The sequence below is a fragment of the Vigna unguiculata genome, chromosome 8 (genome assembly GCF_037176805.1).
Source record: "Vigna unguiculata cultivar grain cowpea cultivar isolate G323 ecotype 2 chromosome 8, ASM3717680v1, whole genome shotgun sequence".
Lineage (NCBI taxonomy): Eukaryota > Viridiplantae > Streptophyta > Magnoliopsida > Fabales > Fabaceae > Vigna > Vigna unguiculata.
The window spans coordinates 24,799,359-24,820,057 of record NC_140799.1 but is presented as its reverse complement, the minus strand read 5'-3'; the positions used below and the strand labels follow the sequence as shown (position 1 = coordinate 24,820,057).

Sequence of the window (20,699 nt, the reverse complement as noted above, 5' to 3'; positions counted from 1 at the left end):
AAATATTTTTTATTTAATATTTTTGAAAAGAAAATAAATTTGCATTAATATACAAATTTTATTATATTCTTTACATTTTTATAAAAAATAGTGATTGTTTAAGGGTTTTGTGTATTTTACTTTTTATACAAGTTATAAATCTTACGATTTAACATAAAATTCGATTGACGGCTAAAAATTCATGAAAAACAATGTATAATTCAAATGTCGATTAATTAGATTTTTTTTATGCAAATAGTACAATTTCCATTTAATATTACCTATATAGCACACTGTAGATAAAATTTACAGAAATAGCACATCTTTTGTTTTGTGTTAGGAATTCGGTTCACAGGAATCCCAATCCTGTGATGGCTGCAGCATTTTTTTTTTCAATCCCAGGGAACCGAATTTTATACTGGGTTTCTTTTTTTGTTTTTTTATTAAAATAGATGAATTAGGGTTTTTGAAATTTTTTTAAAAAATAGATTAGGTGTTATTTTCTTATTTTTGTTTTTTTCAAAAACTGGTTTAATTAGAGGTTAATTTTTAAAAGAAAAATTTAATCTTATGTATTAAGTTATTTTAGGTGTTATTTAGAAAAAAAAAATCTAATTTTATTTTCTTTTTGATTTTGTAGACTTAAAAATAGATATAATATTGTGTATTAATTTATTTTAGGTGTAATTTGGAAATATTAAAGAAAATCTATTTTTTTAATTTGTTGAGTATTATTTTTTTATAATAGTAATTTTGAAAAAAAAAATTATGAATTATAATAGACGTAGCAAAAGTAAAAATAATTAGTGTATAATGTATGAGATGGTGTTAGATTATTTATTTTTTCATGTTTATTGAATATTTAAAATAAAAAGACTAAGTGAAAGTAAGAATTTATTTTTCATTTATATTTTTGTACTTTGATTTCTCTATAAGAATTTAATTTGTAAAGTGTTTGTGTTTGGACACAAATAAATAAATAATGTAAAATTTATAGTTATATTGTGAAATAAAATAGTAGCTAATAATAAAATATATAAACTTAATTTTTGTAAATATCGTAATAAATAAACGATTATAAAATTGGTTGAAATTAATTAGTTTTTTTTAACTGGAATTTGTTTTTGTAATATATGTGTTTATTAATTGAAATTTATAAATTATAATTGAACAAAAAATATATTTATTTAATGGAAGACATTACAAGTACCATAATTGACATAATTAAAAATAAAATTAACTAAACTAGTAGTGATGGAATGAATTTTTAATTTAACACAAAAATGGATCTCTATTAGGTGGACGTAAATTTGTTGCTTGGATGAACAATTCAATATATTGTCAAGCGTCGGGACATGCCATGGACGGGTCCAAACGTTGAACTTCTTTCCATCGCTTGATTATTTGTGCATCATCACTATCTATTTTGATTTATGTTGTGTCATGGATAAGTTTTTTGTCGACTATCCTCATGGGACGAAGGTAGTTAATATGAGTTATTATGAAACGAGTCTCACAATGCGTTCTTTGTATTATTTTCTGTAGAAGGTCATCAAAGGTGAAATTGTGGGGGATTGACATCGTCAAAGTAGTGTTTAATCTAAAGTATAGCCCATAACCATATGGGCTATCTATTATGCTTGCCCGTCTAAAAGGTCCTTCATAATATAACTTTGCTAGTGAACGCGAGATAAGATTTAGGATTGTGGAAGAGGATGAGGGAGTTGTAGAAGACTAAGTATTTCGTCAGCAAACCATGTAAACGTAACAAATGATTAAATTATTATGTTAATAGGTAGATGAGACTTATAATGAATGACTTCTGCAATGTCATCATTTGTTGAAATTTGAAGAGCATCATACATAATAGTTCCTTCTTCATTCAATGTAGACCTTCTAAAGTACAACTTATTGATGAATGCGGTGGTTGGAATCCCTACAGTTGAGCATACTTTCAGGATCAAAACGTTGAATGCGCAATTTTCTAGTATGCGAAAGAGTTTTGGACTTTCACAATGGAACTTCACACTATCTTCGCATTGCATCATTTGGCCATTGGAAAACAAGGCTACAAGGAAGGAATTTGAATAGTTCTCTTGGGTGTTGATGCCAAAGTGTTCCATGTCAAAGAATTGGATGTGTTGATGTTTTGATAGTGTTATGTAATACCACAGTAGACTAAGTTGTTTTTGGAGTTTCTATATTTATAAGGGAAGTAGTTGTGGGTCTTGCTATGGATTCAAATAAGGTCTATATGATCAAGTATCCCATTAAAGGTGATACATCTTGTCATAGGGCCAAAGTGCATATGATCCCATTAATATGTAGTGTGAATCAGGTCATGCATTGTAAGACGACTTAACTTCAAAAATTGAAGTTAGTAATAGGCTTGGCACTCTATCCCAATAAAGGTGACACTAATGATACATGTGATACCATTAATGATTACACTGTGTAAGGCCATGCGTTGAAGTATCTGTCAGGTTTTGAAGTGGTCAAATAATGTATCTTTATTGTCACACTATCCCAATAGCATTGACAAGTCTTATCGTAATGCCAGGGTGCCGTTGATGGCATTATTTGTTTACTCAACATAACCCCATTTAATGTAGCATATGTCAATTTTGACATTGCATAAGCTCATGCATTTAAAATATCAGTCAACTTTTACAGTTGTACAATTAAATATCTTCTTTGGCACTTTATCCCAATTAAAGTATATCTCAGTTTTTATAGTGGTCAAATATTAAATCTGGCTTGCAACACTATCCCAATAAAGCTTGACAAGTCTTATCATAATGACAAGGTGCATGTGAGGCAATGTATTTGAAATATGCGTCAACTTTTACAGTTGTCAAATTAAATATCTTCCTTAGCACGTTATCCCAATTGAAGTATCTGTCAGCTTTTACAGGGGTCAAATAATAAATCAGCCTTGGCACATCCCAATAAAGTTCATAAGTCTTGTCATAATGACAGGGTGCATGTGAGGTCATGTATTTAAAATATGCGTCAACTTTTACAGTGGTGAAATTAAATATCTTCCTTGGCACGTTATCCCAATTGAAGGTATTTATTTTTATTTAAGGTTGTGGTTCCTTAGTTTGAAAGTTGTGGAGTGTTCTAGTATAAAAAGTAAAAATGGTTTTCTATGAGGAGTTGAATGCATATAATTCCTTTAATGTTGCTATTGATTTCGAAGATGAAAGGTTCTCCTTATGTAAAATTTCAAATGGGGCAACTCTTAAACATATGCACATCATAATAAGAAGTCATTTGATGAGACCATTTGAGCCCCCACTAAGCCACTTGTGGTACCATGTCCCTCCTGAATTTGTTGAGGAAGGCATTAATGAACTTCTTTTTGTAAGGAATGACAAAGATCTTTAGCATGTCATTTAATGGTACTCAATGATGGTTTCTACGACAACAATATCGTTTTATGTGAACTTCATGAAAGTTGAGAAGTGTGATAACTTTATTTCTATTTAGTTTTATTTATATGTTTTAACATGGTCTTTAAGATAATTTAACTTGCTGAATTTATCTTAAGAAATTATTGTTAGTGATTTACCAATTAAGCATTTAGAATGATTAAGTTTTTCCATTACTTATCTTCAAAATTATGCTAAAAACGGTTCGCTCTTACAAACACAAAACATAACCTATTTCACATGTAATAAAATAATAAACTACATTATTGTCCTTTTAATCACCGTAGTGGTGTCCAGTTCCACACCATGGTCGACATTTGTTTCTAGTGGGGTTCCTGCTTTGCTCTTTAAGTCTAGGTTGTTCTTGGTGTGAAGGTTGTGGTTCTTGATCCTCCGCAGCTTGATGACCATCATGTGCAGCAAATGATGACACTTTTGCATATGGATTGTTGACGTAGTAAATTGATTGTTGTACGTAGCCACACTTGTGCAAAAGGTAGTGTTTCAGCATAAGTTGCAAACATAGTTGACATGCCTAGTTCTAAGTATGAAGAAACAAAATTCCTTGTTCCCTCCATACTTCGCTGTAGAGGTGGAGTTTTATTAAGTCATGCCTCGTCGCATATGGTTTAGTTGGAGGAACATTTGTCGATGTCAATGCACGATGCATTCTAGGATCATTTAACATTTGTGGAACCGATAAATATAAACTTGAGTTTGAAATATACCAAGACATGTACTCCATTGTGTGTTGAAGTGGCCCCATCAATGGTAATCCATTTAATGTTAGCTCACGCTGGTTCTTCCATACCTCTATCCATTGCGCATGTCTAGTATCCTAGTTCTCGTCTTGTCTCCCCCTCATGTCTAATTTATGTAGATGATCAAGGTTGTTGGGTTCTTCATGGATCTCTTATGATAGCCAAAATTATAACTTCACCATGTCCGACTGGTGCCATTCAACAATGGCAAAACAAATTAATGTTGTGCATGACGTCTATATTGCTTGGTCCCGATATGCTTCAACGTCAACAACAGAGTCCAAAACCTCATAAGAAACCCAAATAAACTACAACAATAATTGAAAATATTAGTAAGTTATTTACCTTTTAGATTACGCTATACAAATGTAAAATGTTACCTGATTCTATTGCATGTGGTTTATCCTTGTGTAGTATCCGACTAAATCATTCTGGGGACATTTCTATAGTCTAGTACTCAATCGCCGCTCCATTGGCAAACTAGCGGGAAAGTTAGTTGAACTCTTAAAATAGGTGCAATTAAGGGCATCTGAAACCATGCCTATGATTGTAACAACGAAGCACATCCACACATATACCACACAACTCATAACACAAGACCATAGGCACCTAGGCTCAAAAATAATTTCCCAACATGTAAGATAAATGTTGGATTAAGACCCGTCCATACCAATTGCAACAATAATTTCTTCCATCCAGACCTCTATGGGGTATAACACAACCTACAGAAAGGCATGATTGGTGAAACAACAAGCAATTGAAGATGTGTATGGAGATTGGGAACAATCATACAAGCCATGCAAACTTATTTGCTTGAGTTTGTATACAAGTTGAAAACCAGTCCAGTTACACATGGGGAGAAGGTCCTAGAAAACCAACAAAATTTTCAAAGAGTTTTTTGGACATTCAAACCATGCATTGATGGCTTCCCATATTGCAAACCTATTATGCAAGTCGACGGAACCTTCCTATACGGAAGGTATATGGGCACCCTTGTAGTAGCTATTACACAAGATAGGAGAAACAACATTTTCTCCATTGCATTTGCTATAGTAGAAGGTGAAACGATTGAAGCTTGTTTCTTTTCCTTAAAAAAATTAGGAGGCATGTTAAGCCTCAACAAAATTTATGCTTAATGTCAGACCACCACAACTCAATCATGCAACATTCAACAGACTGAGTAGTGGCTGGACTGAAGGAAACTATGTGCAGGTGTTTGTATTCGACACATTGCACAAAATTTTACAAAAAGATTCAAAAATACAACTATGACAAAGGACCTCGTCAACATAGGTAAGTTATTACATGTAAAAATTTGTCTTTTTCATTTTTTGGCTGTTAATTATTAACCCCCATTATCATTAACTAATTTGTTTTTAAAATTATATTTGTAGCGTATAAACTAACTGAGCCACGCTGCAACTACTACTACAACATCATTAGGGAAGACAACCCAGAAGCAGCAACATGGGTTGACCAAATTCCAAGGGAGCAGTGGTATCTTGCATACGACCAAGGAAGAAGGTGGGGTCACATAACAAGAAATATGGCTAAAGCAATAAATTTTGTCCTGGAGATGATAAGAAATTTGCCAATTTTTTCTATAGTATTGGCCACGTACATAGGGTGCAACACCTACTTCACGAAAAGAGGCAGGTAAATAACTACAATGGTGAATGTTGGTCATATGTACTCTGAATATGCGACCAACTTCCTACAAGATGCAGACTCCAAGCTAAACACGCACATGGTCGTTGAATTTGATAAAACTACCACAAAATTCAGAGTGGAGGAGATGGTGAATCCTAAAGAAGTACGTCCAGTAGGAAAATTTGTAGTTAGGTTAGATGAAAGGTGATGCGATTGTGGAAAGTTTTAAAAAATCCATCTACCTTGTTCTCATGTTATTGCAGCTTGAAAACATGCACATCATGACTTCAACATGTACATCAGTCCTCATTATAGACTGGATGTCATCATGAAAGTATACGATAATTTGTTTGGCAAGTTAAGGTATGAAGAATATTGGCCACCATACCGGGGGCCATAGGTCTGGCCTCATCCTGCCATAAAAAGGAGTTAGAGGGGTCGTCCTAAATCAAGTAGAATTAGGACTGAGATAGACATTAGGGAAGGAAGACAATCAAGGAAATATTCATGCTGTAGAACAGAAGGATACACAAAAAATCATTGTCCTAACAACCCTGAACTTAAATGATCCACATCTAGCCACTAAGTTTATGTTGTACCTTTAATTGTATTCAATAAATTTAGCTTTGATTTAATTTAATGGTACATCTTTTATTATTACATTTTAGTGTGCCCACATTATAATTACTTATTTTACAAAAACCAAAACGAAATAAAAAAAATTATTTAAAATACGATAATGCAATAGTTTTAAATTATTTTTATAATTTCCTTGATTTTTAGTTATGTTTACAAATTCGCAATGGTTTTTTTTTTTTTTTACTTCTTTCACATAATTGTATTTTAATAAATATACTTATACCCTTTCACGTAATTTTTGTATTCTTTTTGCATTATTTTATTAATAGCTACTATTTTATTTCACAATATAACTATAAACTTCACTTTATTTATTTGTGTCCAAATACAAACACTTTGTCAATTAAATTCTTATAAAAAAAAATCAAAGTACAAAAATATAAATAAAAAATATATTCTTACTTCCACTTACTTTTTTATTTTAAATATTCAATAAACATGAAAAAATAAATAGTCTAACACCACCTAATACATTATACATTAATTAATTATTACCTCTATTATAATTCATAATTTTTTTTTCCAAAATTACTATTACAAAAAAATAGTACTCAACAAATTAAAAAAAAAAGATTTACTTTTATATTTCCAAATTACACCTAAAATAAATTAATACACAATACTATATCTACTTTGAATTCAACAAATTCAAAAAGAAAATAAAATTAGATTTTTTTTTCCAAATATCACCTAAAAAACTTAATGCACAAGACTAAATCTATTTTTTTTAAAAATTAACCTCTAATTCAACCATTTTTTGGAAAAACAAAAATAAAAAATAACACTTAAATCTATTTATTTTTAAATTCAAAAATCCTAATTCATCTATTCTTTAAAAAAACAAAAAAAAAATCAGTATAGAATTGAGTTTCCTGAGAGATTTTTTTTCCAAAAGAGCATTGTTCGCTCCTTTATTTACCAGTCTAGCACATTGTGCCTTAAATTTACATACATAGCATTGTTTTTATTGTAGTTGGGAATTCGGTCCTTCGGGAGCCGAATTCCAATTGTTAACGTTTTATTTTTTTTTCAATTCCAAGTCAGAATTCGGTCCTCATGGATCCGAATTCTGAACTTGGTTTTTTTTTAAATAAATTCGAATTAATATTTTTAAATTTTTTTAATAAAATATATATAAGAGTTATTTTTTATTTTTTATTTTGTAAAAAATGTTACATTAAAGGTTAAATATATATATATATATATATATATATATATATATATTTTTTTAAATAGATGTAGTATTGTGGTTTTAGTTATTTTAGGTATTATTTGAAAGAAAAAAAATAATATTTTTTTCTTTTTGAATTTGTTGATTTAAAAATAGATTTTGTATTGTGTAGTAAGTTGTTTATGTGTAATTTGAAAATATCAATTTAATTTTTTTTTATAATTTGTGTAGTATTAATTTTTTTTAATAGATGTTTATAAATATTGAAATCACAGTTATCTTTTAATTTTTGATAATTTTAAAAAATTGTATATTATAAACTTTGAAAATTTGTAAAAAATATTTTAAAAATGATGGAAATAAGTAAAATAATTTGAAAGCATTTCATTATTGTATTTTAAATAATTTTGTTATTTGTTTTTAGTTTATGTAAAATAAGTAACAATAAAAGATAATAAGAAAATATGTACCATTGAATTGAATCAAGTACAAATTTATTGAACACAATTAAAAGTACAACATAAACTAAGTGGTTTGATGTGGATCATCTAAGTGCAGGGTTATTAGGACAATGATTTCTTGTGTGTCCTTCAGTTCTACAATAGGAACACTTTTTTGATTGTCTTCCTTCGTTAATGTCCATCTCAGTCCTAATTCTACTTGATTTAGGACGACCCCTCTCGTTTCTTTTTGTGGCAGGATGAGGCCAAACCTGTGGCCCGTGGTATGGTGGCCAATATTCTTCATGTCTTAACTCACCAAATAAATTGTCATATACTTTCATGATGACATCCAGCCTATAATGGGGACTTATGTACATGTTGAAGTCGTGATGTGCATGCTTGCAAGCTGCAATAACATGTGAACATGGTAGATGTATTTTTTGAAACTTTCCACAATCGCACCACCTTTCATCTAATCTGACTACAAATTTTCCTGCAGGACGTACTTCTCTAGGATTGACCATCTCCTCCACTCTGAATCTTGGGGTATTTCTATCAAATTCAAGGACATGGTGCGTGTTTGACTTGGAGTCCGCATCTTGTAGGAAGTTGGTCGCATATTCAGAGTACACATGACCAACATTGACCATTGTAGTTATTTGCCTACTTCTTTTTATGAAGTATGTGTTGCACCTGGTGTACGTGGCCAATACTATGGATGAAATTGGCAAATTCCTTGTCTTCTTCAGGATAGAATTTATTGCTTCAGCCAAATTCGTTGTTACGTGACCCCACCTTCTTTCTTGATCATATGCAAGACACCACTGCTCCCTTGGAATTTGGTCTACCCAAGCTGCTGCTTCTGGGTTGTCTTCTCTAATGATGTTTTTGTAGTAGTTACAACGTGGCTCCGTCAATGCGTACACTACGAATATAATTATAAGAAGAATTTATTTTCTAATAATGAGTGTGAAAAATTAACAGCCAAAAAAATGAAAAAGACAAATTTACATGTAATAACTTACCCATGTTGACGAGGTCCTTTTTCAAAGTTGTATTCTTGAATCTTTTTGTAAAATTTTATGCAATGTGTCGAATACAAAACACCTGCACACAATTCCCTTCAATCCAACCACTACTGGGTCTGTTGAATGCTGCACTGATTGAATTGTGGCGGTCTGACATTAAGCATAAATTTTGTTGAGGCGTAACATGTGTCCTTAGGTTTTTAACAAAAAAAACCAAGCTTCGGCGGTTTCACCCTCTACTATAGCAAATGCAATGGGGAAAATGTTATTTCTCCCATCTTGGGCAACAGCTACTAGAAGGGTGCCCCTATACCTTCCGTAAAGGAAGGTTCCATCCACTTGCACTATTGGTTTGCAAAATGGGAAGCCATCAATGCATGGTTTGAATGTCCAGAACACTCTTCGGAAGTGTTGTTGGTTTTCTAGGACCTCCTCCCCATTTGTAATTGGACTGGTTTTCAACTTGTATACAAACCCAGGCAAATAAGTTTGCATTGCTGGTAGTAGGCACAACAATCGGTTGTAAGACTGTTCCCAGTTTCCGTATACATATTCAATTGCTTGCTGTTTCGCCAACCATGCCTTTCTGTAGGTTGTGTTATATCCCATAGAGGTCTGGATGGAAGAAATTATTGTTGCAATTGGTGTGGATGGGTTTGACTCCACCATTTGTCTTACATGTTGAGATATTATTCTTGAGCCCAGGTGCCTGTGGTCTTGCGTTATGAGTTGTGTGGCACATGTGTGCACACCTTCAACCTTTCTAATTTCCCATACTTGATCCCTTGTACGTAATATTGCTTGACATTTCCAAGGACACACGTGTTGCACACATTGCACCCTCAACCTTGTTGTGTTTGAGTGTGTGGTTTTATAGGTGCAATGGTTTGTTTTGGAACCTCATTCCTTGGGTCAGTGTACCAACATCATGCTCAAAGTTGTCATGCAACATTGTGTGGTGGTCATAAGCGTTTGGGAATTCCTGGTGTGGGGTCTGATTGTATTCTTCATATAATTGGAAGTGTTGTGGTGGGTTATAGGGGACATGTGTCTGAGGGTGAGGGTGAGGGTGTTGTTGTTGTGTGGGGTGGCAATCTAGGGTTTGGTCATGGTCATCATGTTGATAAAAAAGTATATTGTCTTCATCTTCGCTAAACGCGTCTAAGGATGTTGTAGGTAGACCTAGGTTTTCAACTTCTATGATTGCTGGAGGAGAGGACCTTTGGGTGTTGTGATGTGCGGGAGTTTGAAAAATATTTGAGGTAGACGGACCAGTTAGTAGTTTGGTATATGACTGTATATCATTTCCTCAATCCCCTAGGTAGGTAGTGTTAAAGTCAAATAGTTCTTGGTGCGGTTCGGTGTTTGGATGTGGATGATGTGCATCAAAATGTGTTAAAGAAATATTTTCAAAAGGTCTCGTACCTGAGTTGTAGGTGGTGCAGAGTTTTATAGATGTAACAGTTGGGGTGGCCTATATCATTTCGAAAGCGCCGTCTAAGTCGTCGTCATCTTGGATCTGAGTGGTTGTGTATGTCACATGTTGGCCACAAACTTTAGTCGGAAATTTGAAGTGAATAAGTGGAACTCCATCCCTTGGATCTCTATTTGCCTTGTCCATTATTATGCGAATAAGTTTAGACAAGCCGAAACCTCTATGGATGCGGATCATGATTGTCTTTGCAGATGCAAAGTAGACACCAGTTTGAGCGTCACTAGCGATTTCTCCATCGTCGTATACACAGACAAACATTGACCCTTCCATTTGAGGTTGTGGTTGAATCTGACTTTCAATGATTTTTCAGAGCGAAGAGAAATTGCAAGATTAAGATTGTGAGTTTAGAAAGTGAGGGTAGTCTTTTATACCAAAATTAAAGTTATCATGTCACTTTCTATTATGTGAACATGTGACTTGCACGATAGTTAATGTTATCATGTAAGTGGTACGAGCTTTTATGTACTCATGTGATTGACACGACTTCTTATGTACCCATGTGAGGGGCACAAATTATTATGAACCCATGTGACTGGCACGACCTCTAATGTTAACATGTGACTTGACTACATTTTATAAGAGATTAACATTTCATTACCCCCATTTTGTATGTTCAAATTCATTGAAATTAAAAGCTGCATAAACATTTGATGAAGAACATCATAAATAAAAATACATACTTCAAATAAGAAAATATAAACCTCAATCTAAGTTGAGGGACATGTTGAAGTTATTAGAAAAATCAAAATAAACTTTGTCAAGGATTGCATTTTTTTTGCCTTGCTGTAATAAATGCCATTATCTCAACTGGAAGATGACATGCTTTTGTTCATTCCCATGTAAAAAATGGACTCAACATCGTCATCTCCACACATCGTACAAGATCAGTAGTGTGTAATGTCGCCCGATATGAAGATCGGTAACTTATAACGTAAGTCTACTTCATAGTCGTCCAATGTTGCACAATTGAATTCCTTGAGGATTGCCTGCTTAAGTTGGGACAACGTCATGGTATTTGTTATGGTCACCCATGCCGTGTTGGAGCTAATGAATTTATCGGAATAGTTATCTTCAACATAGATGCTGCCATTGAAGTACACCAACGCAGTGAATGTTGTAGATGTCATTAGGGGGTAGGAGTTTGCACTGACTTGATTAGATTGATGAATGAATTGATGAAGGGCATTATTTATAGCCTGAATGGCTCAGTGTGGGTTACAACAATGACAATTTTTGTTTGTTTATGCTAATGGTTTAGATTCAAAGTAGACTAATCGAACGCACAAGATTTAGATCCACTTTGCAGAACAACCTTGGATTTTTTTCATAGTGGTTTGTGATGTAGTGATTTTCCCTATGTGTTGCAGCTTTAATTATTTGGCATGTGATATGTCAGGTTAAAATTAAAAGCACTGGACCTGATGAGTGGTAGGCTTTAGTCAATGTCATCACGTGATACCGACATCACATGCATAGTTAATATACACACTGCACGATGAATGTCAATCGGGCTTTATCCCACTTTACTTTGTTATGTGAACCCACTTTAATGCAGGGGTCAAGATATTTTTTTGACTATCAAGTAACCAATCCGCTTATAAATTATTAGGTCGTTCAACTCATAACCATAGTTGCTTATTACCAAAACAAGGATGGTGATCCATCACGAGAATAACATTCACAATAGTTTTCTTGTTGCTGTTAACTATGAAGGTCGCATTAATTGTGATTTTTATGTGTCTACTACTATGAATTTACAGATGTTGAAAGAAGAAATTGCAAGCTATCGTTGCTGCAGTCAGGGAAGAAGAGTCAAAGATGTATGGTTTCACAAGCCCGTGTTAGGAGAAGGGGACCAGTATGAAACAATTAAGCTCCTCACAGATGATGATGTTCGCGACATGGTTGCCTTCTTCCTTCCACTCCCACATGATCTCCCAATGAAGCTTTCAGTGACCTTACATCCTCCTGAAAGTGACAACATGGATGCAATAAACTCAGCTGCAGGCAATAATATCGATGACTAAAACTTAGCTCTTTATGTGTTTAGGGAAGTCTGAATAGTGTGTTTAGAAATATTTATGATTAGTACTTAATTTCCATTAACGACTTTAGTGTGTGCAATGTAACAAAGTATTTGTGTTTACTTGAACTTATTTTAAGTACTAAGTAACTATTTTTCGATGACATTATGTATGGATTAATATTTGTTATCGTATTTGAAACTTATGTCATTGATTTAATAGCATCTTCTTTGCATGGTGTACATGAAAAAAAGTCTCATAAGTTAATTATGACTTATGTGGGCAGTTGTGATGGTTGAAATGGAGAGTTATGTTGGATATTTTGGTCATCAGTTGCAGTACTTTAAAAAAAGAAAAAATTAAATGTCACCACCAAAAGTTCACCCTATTTTATTTATTTTTTAAATATGCACATTTGATGGTGGATATTCAGTGTTTAGGTTAGGAAAATTGTATGAAGGAAAATGTGTGTCAGTGACTACATTGTGTGATCACAAAATGATATTTTAATTTTTTTAACCACTTACAAATGCAATTCATAATTTGGAACACTGCTCCCCACGTATTAATTCTTGACTCCCCACTTACGGATGACTTTAGGATTTAGACAATTGTTAAGTAAGACAAGCACCCACGACAGATAACAAAAATTATATGATGGAAAATTTGTTTAAGAGACTAAATTGTGTGATCACAATACCATATTTAAATTTTTTTTAAATATGCACGTGCAGTCCAGAATTTACAATGGTACTTCCCACATATTAATTCTTTACTCCCCACTTACGGATAAGTTGAAGATTTTGACAATTTTGAAGCACCAGAAACACGTTTGATGGTGGATATTCAGTTTTTAGGTTATGGAAATTGTATGAAGGAAAATGTGTATCAATCCCTACATTGTGTGATGACAATATGATATTTCAAATTTTAAAAAAGATGCAGTCCAGAATCTACAACATTATTCCCCACATATTAATACTTGACTCTCCATGTATGGATGAGTTGAGGATTTTGACAAATTTTAAGTAAGACAAAAACCCTTGTTAGTGAATGGAAATTGTAGGATGGAAAATTTATGTAACTGACTGAATTGTGTGATTGTAATACCATTTTTATTTATTTTTAAAAATCTGCAACCTCAGAACATAATTTTGAACTTCACTCCCCACATATTAATGGTTGACTCCCCACTTACGGATGACTTGCAAATTTTGATAATTTTAAATAGCCACAAAGACCCACGATGGTCAATATTCAGTGTTTAGGTCATGGAATTTGGAAGACAAAATTTGAGTAATTGACTATATTGCGTGATCGTAATTTGATTATTGAATTTTTTAAAAAACTGCAACCTTGGAACATAATTTTCAACTTCACTCCCCACATATTAATGGTTGACTCCCCACTTACGGATGACCCCCCAACACAATATTCAACCTTTATGTTCAATGTCATCCAAATAAAACTTTTGCATGTTCAAATTTTGGGTCCTCTATTCCAAAAAAATTAAACAGACAAAAATATTTATCCCATCATTAAGACCACAAATAAAATTGTCAAAGACATTCACTTTACTTCATTCTCCACCCTTTTTTACAACTGAGAAACTATTGTCTGGTTAATTTATCTTCTCATGAATAAAATTTATTGGTATTCACGAATTTTTTGATCTTTGAACCCGAATTCTGAAAAGGTGTGTGCACCGTGTAGTCACCTTCATACAAGCTGTAGTCACCATCATGTTGTGCAAATAACATGCAAGATTATGTCTAAAAAGGTTTTTGCACATGACAGATTGTCAGATTCACATTAATGACCATTGACATGACAATGCATCAACCTCAATCTAAGGGATGTCATTCCTTTGAGTAATCCAACGACTATGTTTTCCCTCATGAAGTCTTGCATTGTCTATAAATGTTTAATGTTATTATTTTCAATTCTTGCTATCGACAGAAACCTACAAAGAGTGAAAAAAAAATGTTGCTATGGAGACAACAAGAGCATATGGCTGCATACATTTCTTCTCGGGTATGTCAACTTCATTTCTTATTAACACACATAAGTTTTTATGTAATCACATATTTTACTTCTTTGTTTAGGACACAGAAGGGAGCATTGTGTCGTCTTACTGTCACTCCATGCCTGAACCTCATCCAAGTATTGTGCCTATAATACAAGAAGCAGGGTTTGGCGGTGTGGCTAAATTGTGACATCTAAAGGTTGACCACGGTTTAGTGACTGCCTTGGAAGAAAGGTGAAGGCTTGAAACACACACATTTCATTTTCCAACTGGAGAATGCACCATAACCTTGCAAGATGTCTCACTTCAATTGGGGCTTCCTGTCGATGGACCCCCTATCATTGGTCCAACTATGTTGGATTGGGACGAGATGTGTGAAACCTTATTAGGTATAATATCGGTTAAGGGAGAATCAATTGTCGGTTCTATGATCAAACTAAAATGGTTAAGGGATAATTTGTTTCCTATAGATGAAAATTCCAGTATTGAGGTCATTCATTGGCATGCTAGAGCTTATATATTAGGACTTATTAGAGGGGTTTTAATGTCCGATAAGACTGGGAATAAAGTACATTTAATGTACTTGAACTATTTGACTAATCTTCGAAGAACCAAGAGATATAGTTGGGGTTCAACGTGTTTGGCTGTGTTGTATAGGGAGATGTGCAGAGCAACGGATGGACGTGTGAGGACATTGCGTGGATGTGCTTCGTTGTTACAATCATGGGCATGGTTTCAGATGCCCTTTTATTGCACCCATTTCAAGAGTTCCACCAACTTTCCCGCTAGTTTGCCAATGGAGCGGCGGTCGAGTATTGAACTACAGAAATGTCCCCCACAATGATTTAGTCGGATACCGGGCAAGGATAGATCACATGCAACAAAATCAGGTATATGCGAGGACTATGGGTGGATGTGCTTCGTTGTTACAATCATGGGCATGGTTTCAGATGCCCTTTTATTGCACCCATTTCAAGAGTTCCACCAACTTTCCCGCTAGTTTGCCAATGGAGCGGCGGTCAAGTATTGAACTACAAAAATGTCTCCCACAATGACTTAGTCGGATACCGGGCAAGGATAGATCACATGCAACAAAATCAGGTATATGCGAGGACTATGAGTGGATGTGCTTCGTTGTTACAATCATGGGCATGGCTTTAGATGCCCTTTTATTGCACCCATTTCAAGAGTTCGACCAACTTTCCCGCTAGTTTGTCAATGGAGCGGCGGTCGAGTATTGAACTACAGAAATGTCCCCCACAATGATTTAGTCGGATACCGGGCAAGGATAGATCACATGCAACAAAATCAGGTAACATTTACCATTTCTATATTGATAAATGGTTGTAAATGAATGACTAACATTTTCAATTTTTTTTTGTAGTTTATTTGGGTTCCTTGTGAGGGTTTGGGCTCTATTATTGATGTTGAAGCATATCGGCACCAAGCAATATGGACGTCATGCACAACTTTAATTTGTTTTGCCATTGTGGAGTGGCACCAGTCACACAGGGTGAAGTTACAATTTTGACTATCACAAGAGATCCCTGAAGAACCCAACAACCTTGATCATCTACATAAATTAGACATGAGGGGGAGACAAGATGAGAATTGAGTTACTAGACATGCACAATGGATAGAGGTTTGGAATAACCGGCATGACTTAACATTGAATGGATTACCGATGTTTGGGCCACTTCAACACACAATTGAGTACATGTCATGGTACATTTTAAACTCATTTTTGTATTTGTCAGTTCCATAAATGTTAAATAATTCTAGAATGCATCGTGCATCGACATCAGTAAATGTCCCTCCACCACAACAAACTAGGCATGACTTCAACACTCCACCTCCACCATCAGGTATGGAGGGAAGAAGGAATTCAATTTCTTCAAACTCAGAACTAGACATACGAAGTATGTTTGCAACTTATGATGAAACACCACCTTCTGCACAACCGTGGTTGCGTACATATCCTCAAAGTCCAAATTTCTTAGAAGGATTGGATCAGCCTCAACAAGACTCAGTTTACTACTTCTACATTCAATATGCAGAAGCATCATCATCTGTTGCGCATGATGATCATCAACCTGAGGAGGAACATGAACCACAACCTTCACACGTAGAAGAACCTAGACCTGAAGTGTGTAGGAGGAACCCCACTAGAAACAGGCGTCGACCACGGTGTGGAACTGGACACCACTACGATGATTAAAAGGACAAAGATGTAGTTTAATATTTTATTACATATGAAATAAGTTGTGTTTATGTGTTTGTAAGAGTTTACCATGTTTAACACAATTTCGAAGATCAAAAATGGAAAAAACTTTATAATTGCAAATGCTTCATTGCTAAATAGTGAACAACAATTTCTTTAGATAAACTCAACAAGTTCAATGATCTTAAACACCAATGTTACAACATACAAAAAAAAAAACTAAATAGGTACAAAGTTGTCACACTTCTCAACTTTCATGAAGTTGACATAAAAAGATATTGTCACCGTAGGGACAATCATTGAGTGCCACTGAATGGCATGTTGAAGATCTTCGTCATTCCTTACAAAAAGGAACTCATCAATGCCTTCCGCAACAAATTCAGGAGGGACATGGTACCACAAATGGCTTAGTGGGGGCTCAGATGGTCCCATCAAATGACTTCTTATGATGATGTGCATATGGTTAAGAGTAACCCCATTTGGAAGTCAACATAGGGAGAACCTTCCATCTTAAAAATCAATAGCAGCATTAAAGGAATTATATGCATTCAGCTCCTCAAATAAAACCATTTTTACTTATTATACTAGAGCACTCCACAACTTTCAAACTAAGGAACCACAACCTTAAATAGAATTGACTATCTTCACCTAGATAGCGTTCAAAGAAACATATTTACTCTCACCACTGTAAAAGCTGGCGCATCCTTGAAATAAAGGGCCTCAATTGCACCTTCTAATTATGACAAGACCTATCTGTAAGACCCGAGAAAATTAAATAGTTATTTAAATAATTATTTAATTATGGCGGGTAATAGAAACATTTAAAGCAATTAATGTCAGGAACTATGATATGGAAAAGTACTAGCTCAAGTGGTTGAGAGTACTTTATTGTGTGTGAGGACTTGGGTTCGAGTCCTATGTGTGCCACTTGGGTGTTATTTAAATTATTCGTTTTTGTGTGTTTATATATTGAATGCATGGGGTGATGATAAATTCATAGAATTGTAGGAGTTATCATGAAATCTAGATTGGTTGAATGGTTTGGCCTTGGTTTGGTATGTGCATGGGCGTGAGTTCAAACCTTGTTGAGAACTAAATAATTTCTTTTTGCCAGTTTTTCCTTTGGTAGGTTTGGAAAACCTAGTAGCCAAGAAGGCAGCCGTGAGTGCTGGAAAATACACTGTGAGGGATATTGAGTAGACATTAACACACACTTTTATTGTAATTTTCGTTTTAAAAGGTTAAGTTAAATTAAGGGTGGAATGAATTAGAGTGAGAGAGGATAATTAAGGGATTAAGGGTCTGAGACAGGAGAGTGCATACGGAATCACAGACTTCTGGGCGATTGGCACGAATTGTAGAGGAGAATTGGAGTGGGAAACCATTATGGAAGAGTGAGGTAAGAGCAAGGGTGAGTTTGAATTAAAAGTCACGTGCAATCCGTGTTTGAAGCGAGGATCAGAGGTTAGGGGAGCTGGAATTGTACCTTTAATTGCGTACTGTTTAATTTCATGAACTGTATGATTAAATTGATGCATGTACAATGCCCTGCTGTGTATAATTCCTGTTTCTGGAATTTTCCAGAAACCACCTGGCGGACGATGAACTGCCGCCAGGCGACTCATCCAACTTTTACTTGTTCTTGGGTTCCAGAGAGGAACCGCCTGGCGGTGAGCGTTGTGTCGCCAGGCGACGCGTGACGACCAACCCAGATTCTAGGTTTTTGCTTGAACTGCCTGGCGGTGATGAACACCCGCCAGGCGACGCGGACCAATTTTGGTTCGATTTTGGTGTTTTGAGTGTTCTGATTGGATTCTAAATGGAAGGAAAGGGATCATTAACTTTTAATTGAATACTTGACTAAAGAAATTGGGGAATTTCACTATCAATTAGAGTTAATTTGAGAGAACTGTTAAGAACACCCTTTTTAGGTTGATGAATTTGGGATTTCGAAAACGACACACATCTAAATGGAAAAATGTGAATGAATTCGGGTATGGAAAGTGTTAGAGATGAATTGTAATCCTAAGAGATAGAATCGGATCTTATAGAGTCAGAAATTGATGGAAATTAGAGTTGTTGTGAAGGGGGTAAGGTTCGCAGGTGCAGGAACCGCCTGGCGGCACCCATTTGGCCGCCAGGCGCCATACCAGTGAGACATGGTGTCTGATTCACGAAAAACGCTATTTTTCGTACTTTTCGTGGAACAGGAACCGCCCGGCGGTAGTTTCATGCCGCCAGGTGCCACCGATTTTTCGGGTCTGCGCATTTTTTGTGAAACTGCATTTCCCGCTTCGTTAACCGTCTGATTTAGGTGAAATTTTGTAAGGTGTTTCACAACATGTTGTTCTTCACTTTGAACGGTGGAGATTCATTTTGGATGCCTGAAGAGGGAGATATACGTCACTCATGATTGGTTGTTGAATTCCCTAATAGTATGATTACTAATGGATGATTAAGTGTGATCAAGTGCTGGTATGGCCTTGATTGGTGAATGTATATATATAAATATATTGATGCATGATTGATGACTATGTTTTTGGTAGTGCTTGCTGAGACATGTTGAATATATGAACCTATATATGTTAGCTCAAATGTAAGATGTTATAAGTGTGGGAATAAGACCACTATTGATGATATCACTATGATCGAGTGTTGCATGATCATGACGGGCTTTGGAAAAGTATGGGAACATGATAATCATACTTTAAATGTAATGGAATTGTAAGCATGCAAAGGGTTGGAAAAATGAGAAGGGGAAAATAAAGTGTGTGTTGGAATTGATTTAAGAGGTAAGTATATATGAATTATAAAAGAGAGGAATGTGTGCTTATACTTGAAAGATGCATATGTGTTGTGATGTTGTAATTTGGAATATATGAATGTGTATGTTGATTTCTGGATGTTTGAGAATTAAATGGTTGAATTCTAGGAAATGAATTAGAGTACCTAAAACCAGTAGTGTCACATTACTGGTGTAGCGCCTAGCGGTGTAGACTGAACCGCCAGGCGATAGTATGAAACAGGAATGTCTTATAAGTGTTGGCGCCCGACGGTGATGTGGAACCGCCAGGCGGTCTGTACTACCATTTCGCCAACGTCGCTTAGGCTACGCTAGGCGATGGTGTAGTGCTAGGGTGCATTGTGATATGTTTTGCATGGTTTGTGGTGTGGGTCCTGGTCTGGGATATGCTTGATGTTGTCATGAGCGGGTAGGTTCATGACTGGTGATGAACACGTGATGATATGAGCGGGGAGGTTCATATTCTATTACTCTCGTGTGGGGATACGAGCGAGGTAGGTTCGTATGTTCCGTGCTCACACTTGAGAGATGCTACGTGCGGGGAGGTATGTAGCTGGTGGATCACGTGTGTTGGACTACGAGCGGGGAGGTTCGTAGAGTTGGACCACGAGCGGGCAGGTTCGTGGAAGCATTGGAATCCCTAAGACCAGGTTGAGTATGTACCTTGTGTAGGGTGCTTTGCTTGTTTTCGTTATCATGTTGTGATGTGAAACTTGGATCAGGGGATGCTGTGCCATGAGCGGGTAGGTTCATGGATGGTGGTGAACACGTGATGATATGAGCGGGGGGATTCATATCATGTTACTCTCGTGTGGGGATACGAGCGAGGTAGGTTCGTATGTTCCGTGCTCACACTTGAAAGATGCTACGTGCGGGGAGGTACGTAGCTGGTGGATCACGTGTGTTGGACTACGGGCGGGTAGGTCCGTAGAGCAAGACTACGAGCGGGGAGGTTCGTAGAGCAGGACTACGAGCGGGAAGGTTCGTAGAGGTATGACCACGAGCGGGCAGGTTCGTGTGAGCAT

General features: G+C 35.4%; 1 pseudogene; it reads right to left on the bottom strand.

The window, feature by feature from the left end:
* Nucleotides 1–8,178: 8,178 nt before the first annotated feature.
* Nucleotides 8,179–10,870, bottom strand: LOC146884270 (uncharacterized; annotated as a pseudogene).
* Between the last annotated feature and the right edge of the window lie 9,829 nt (nucleotides 10,871–20,699).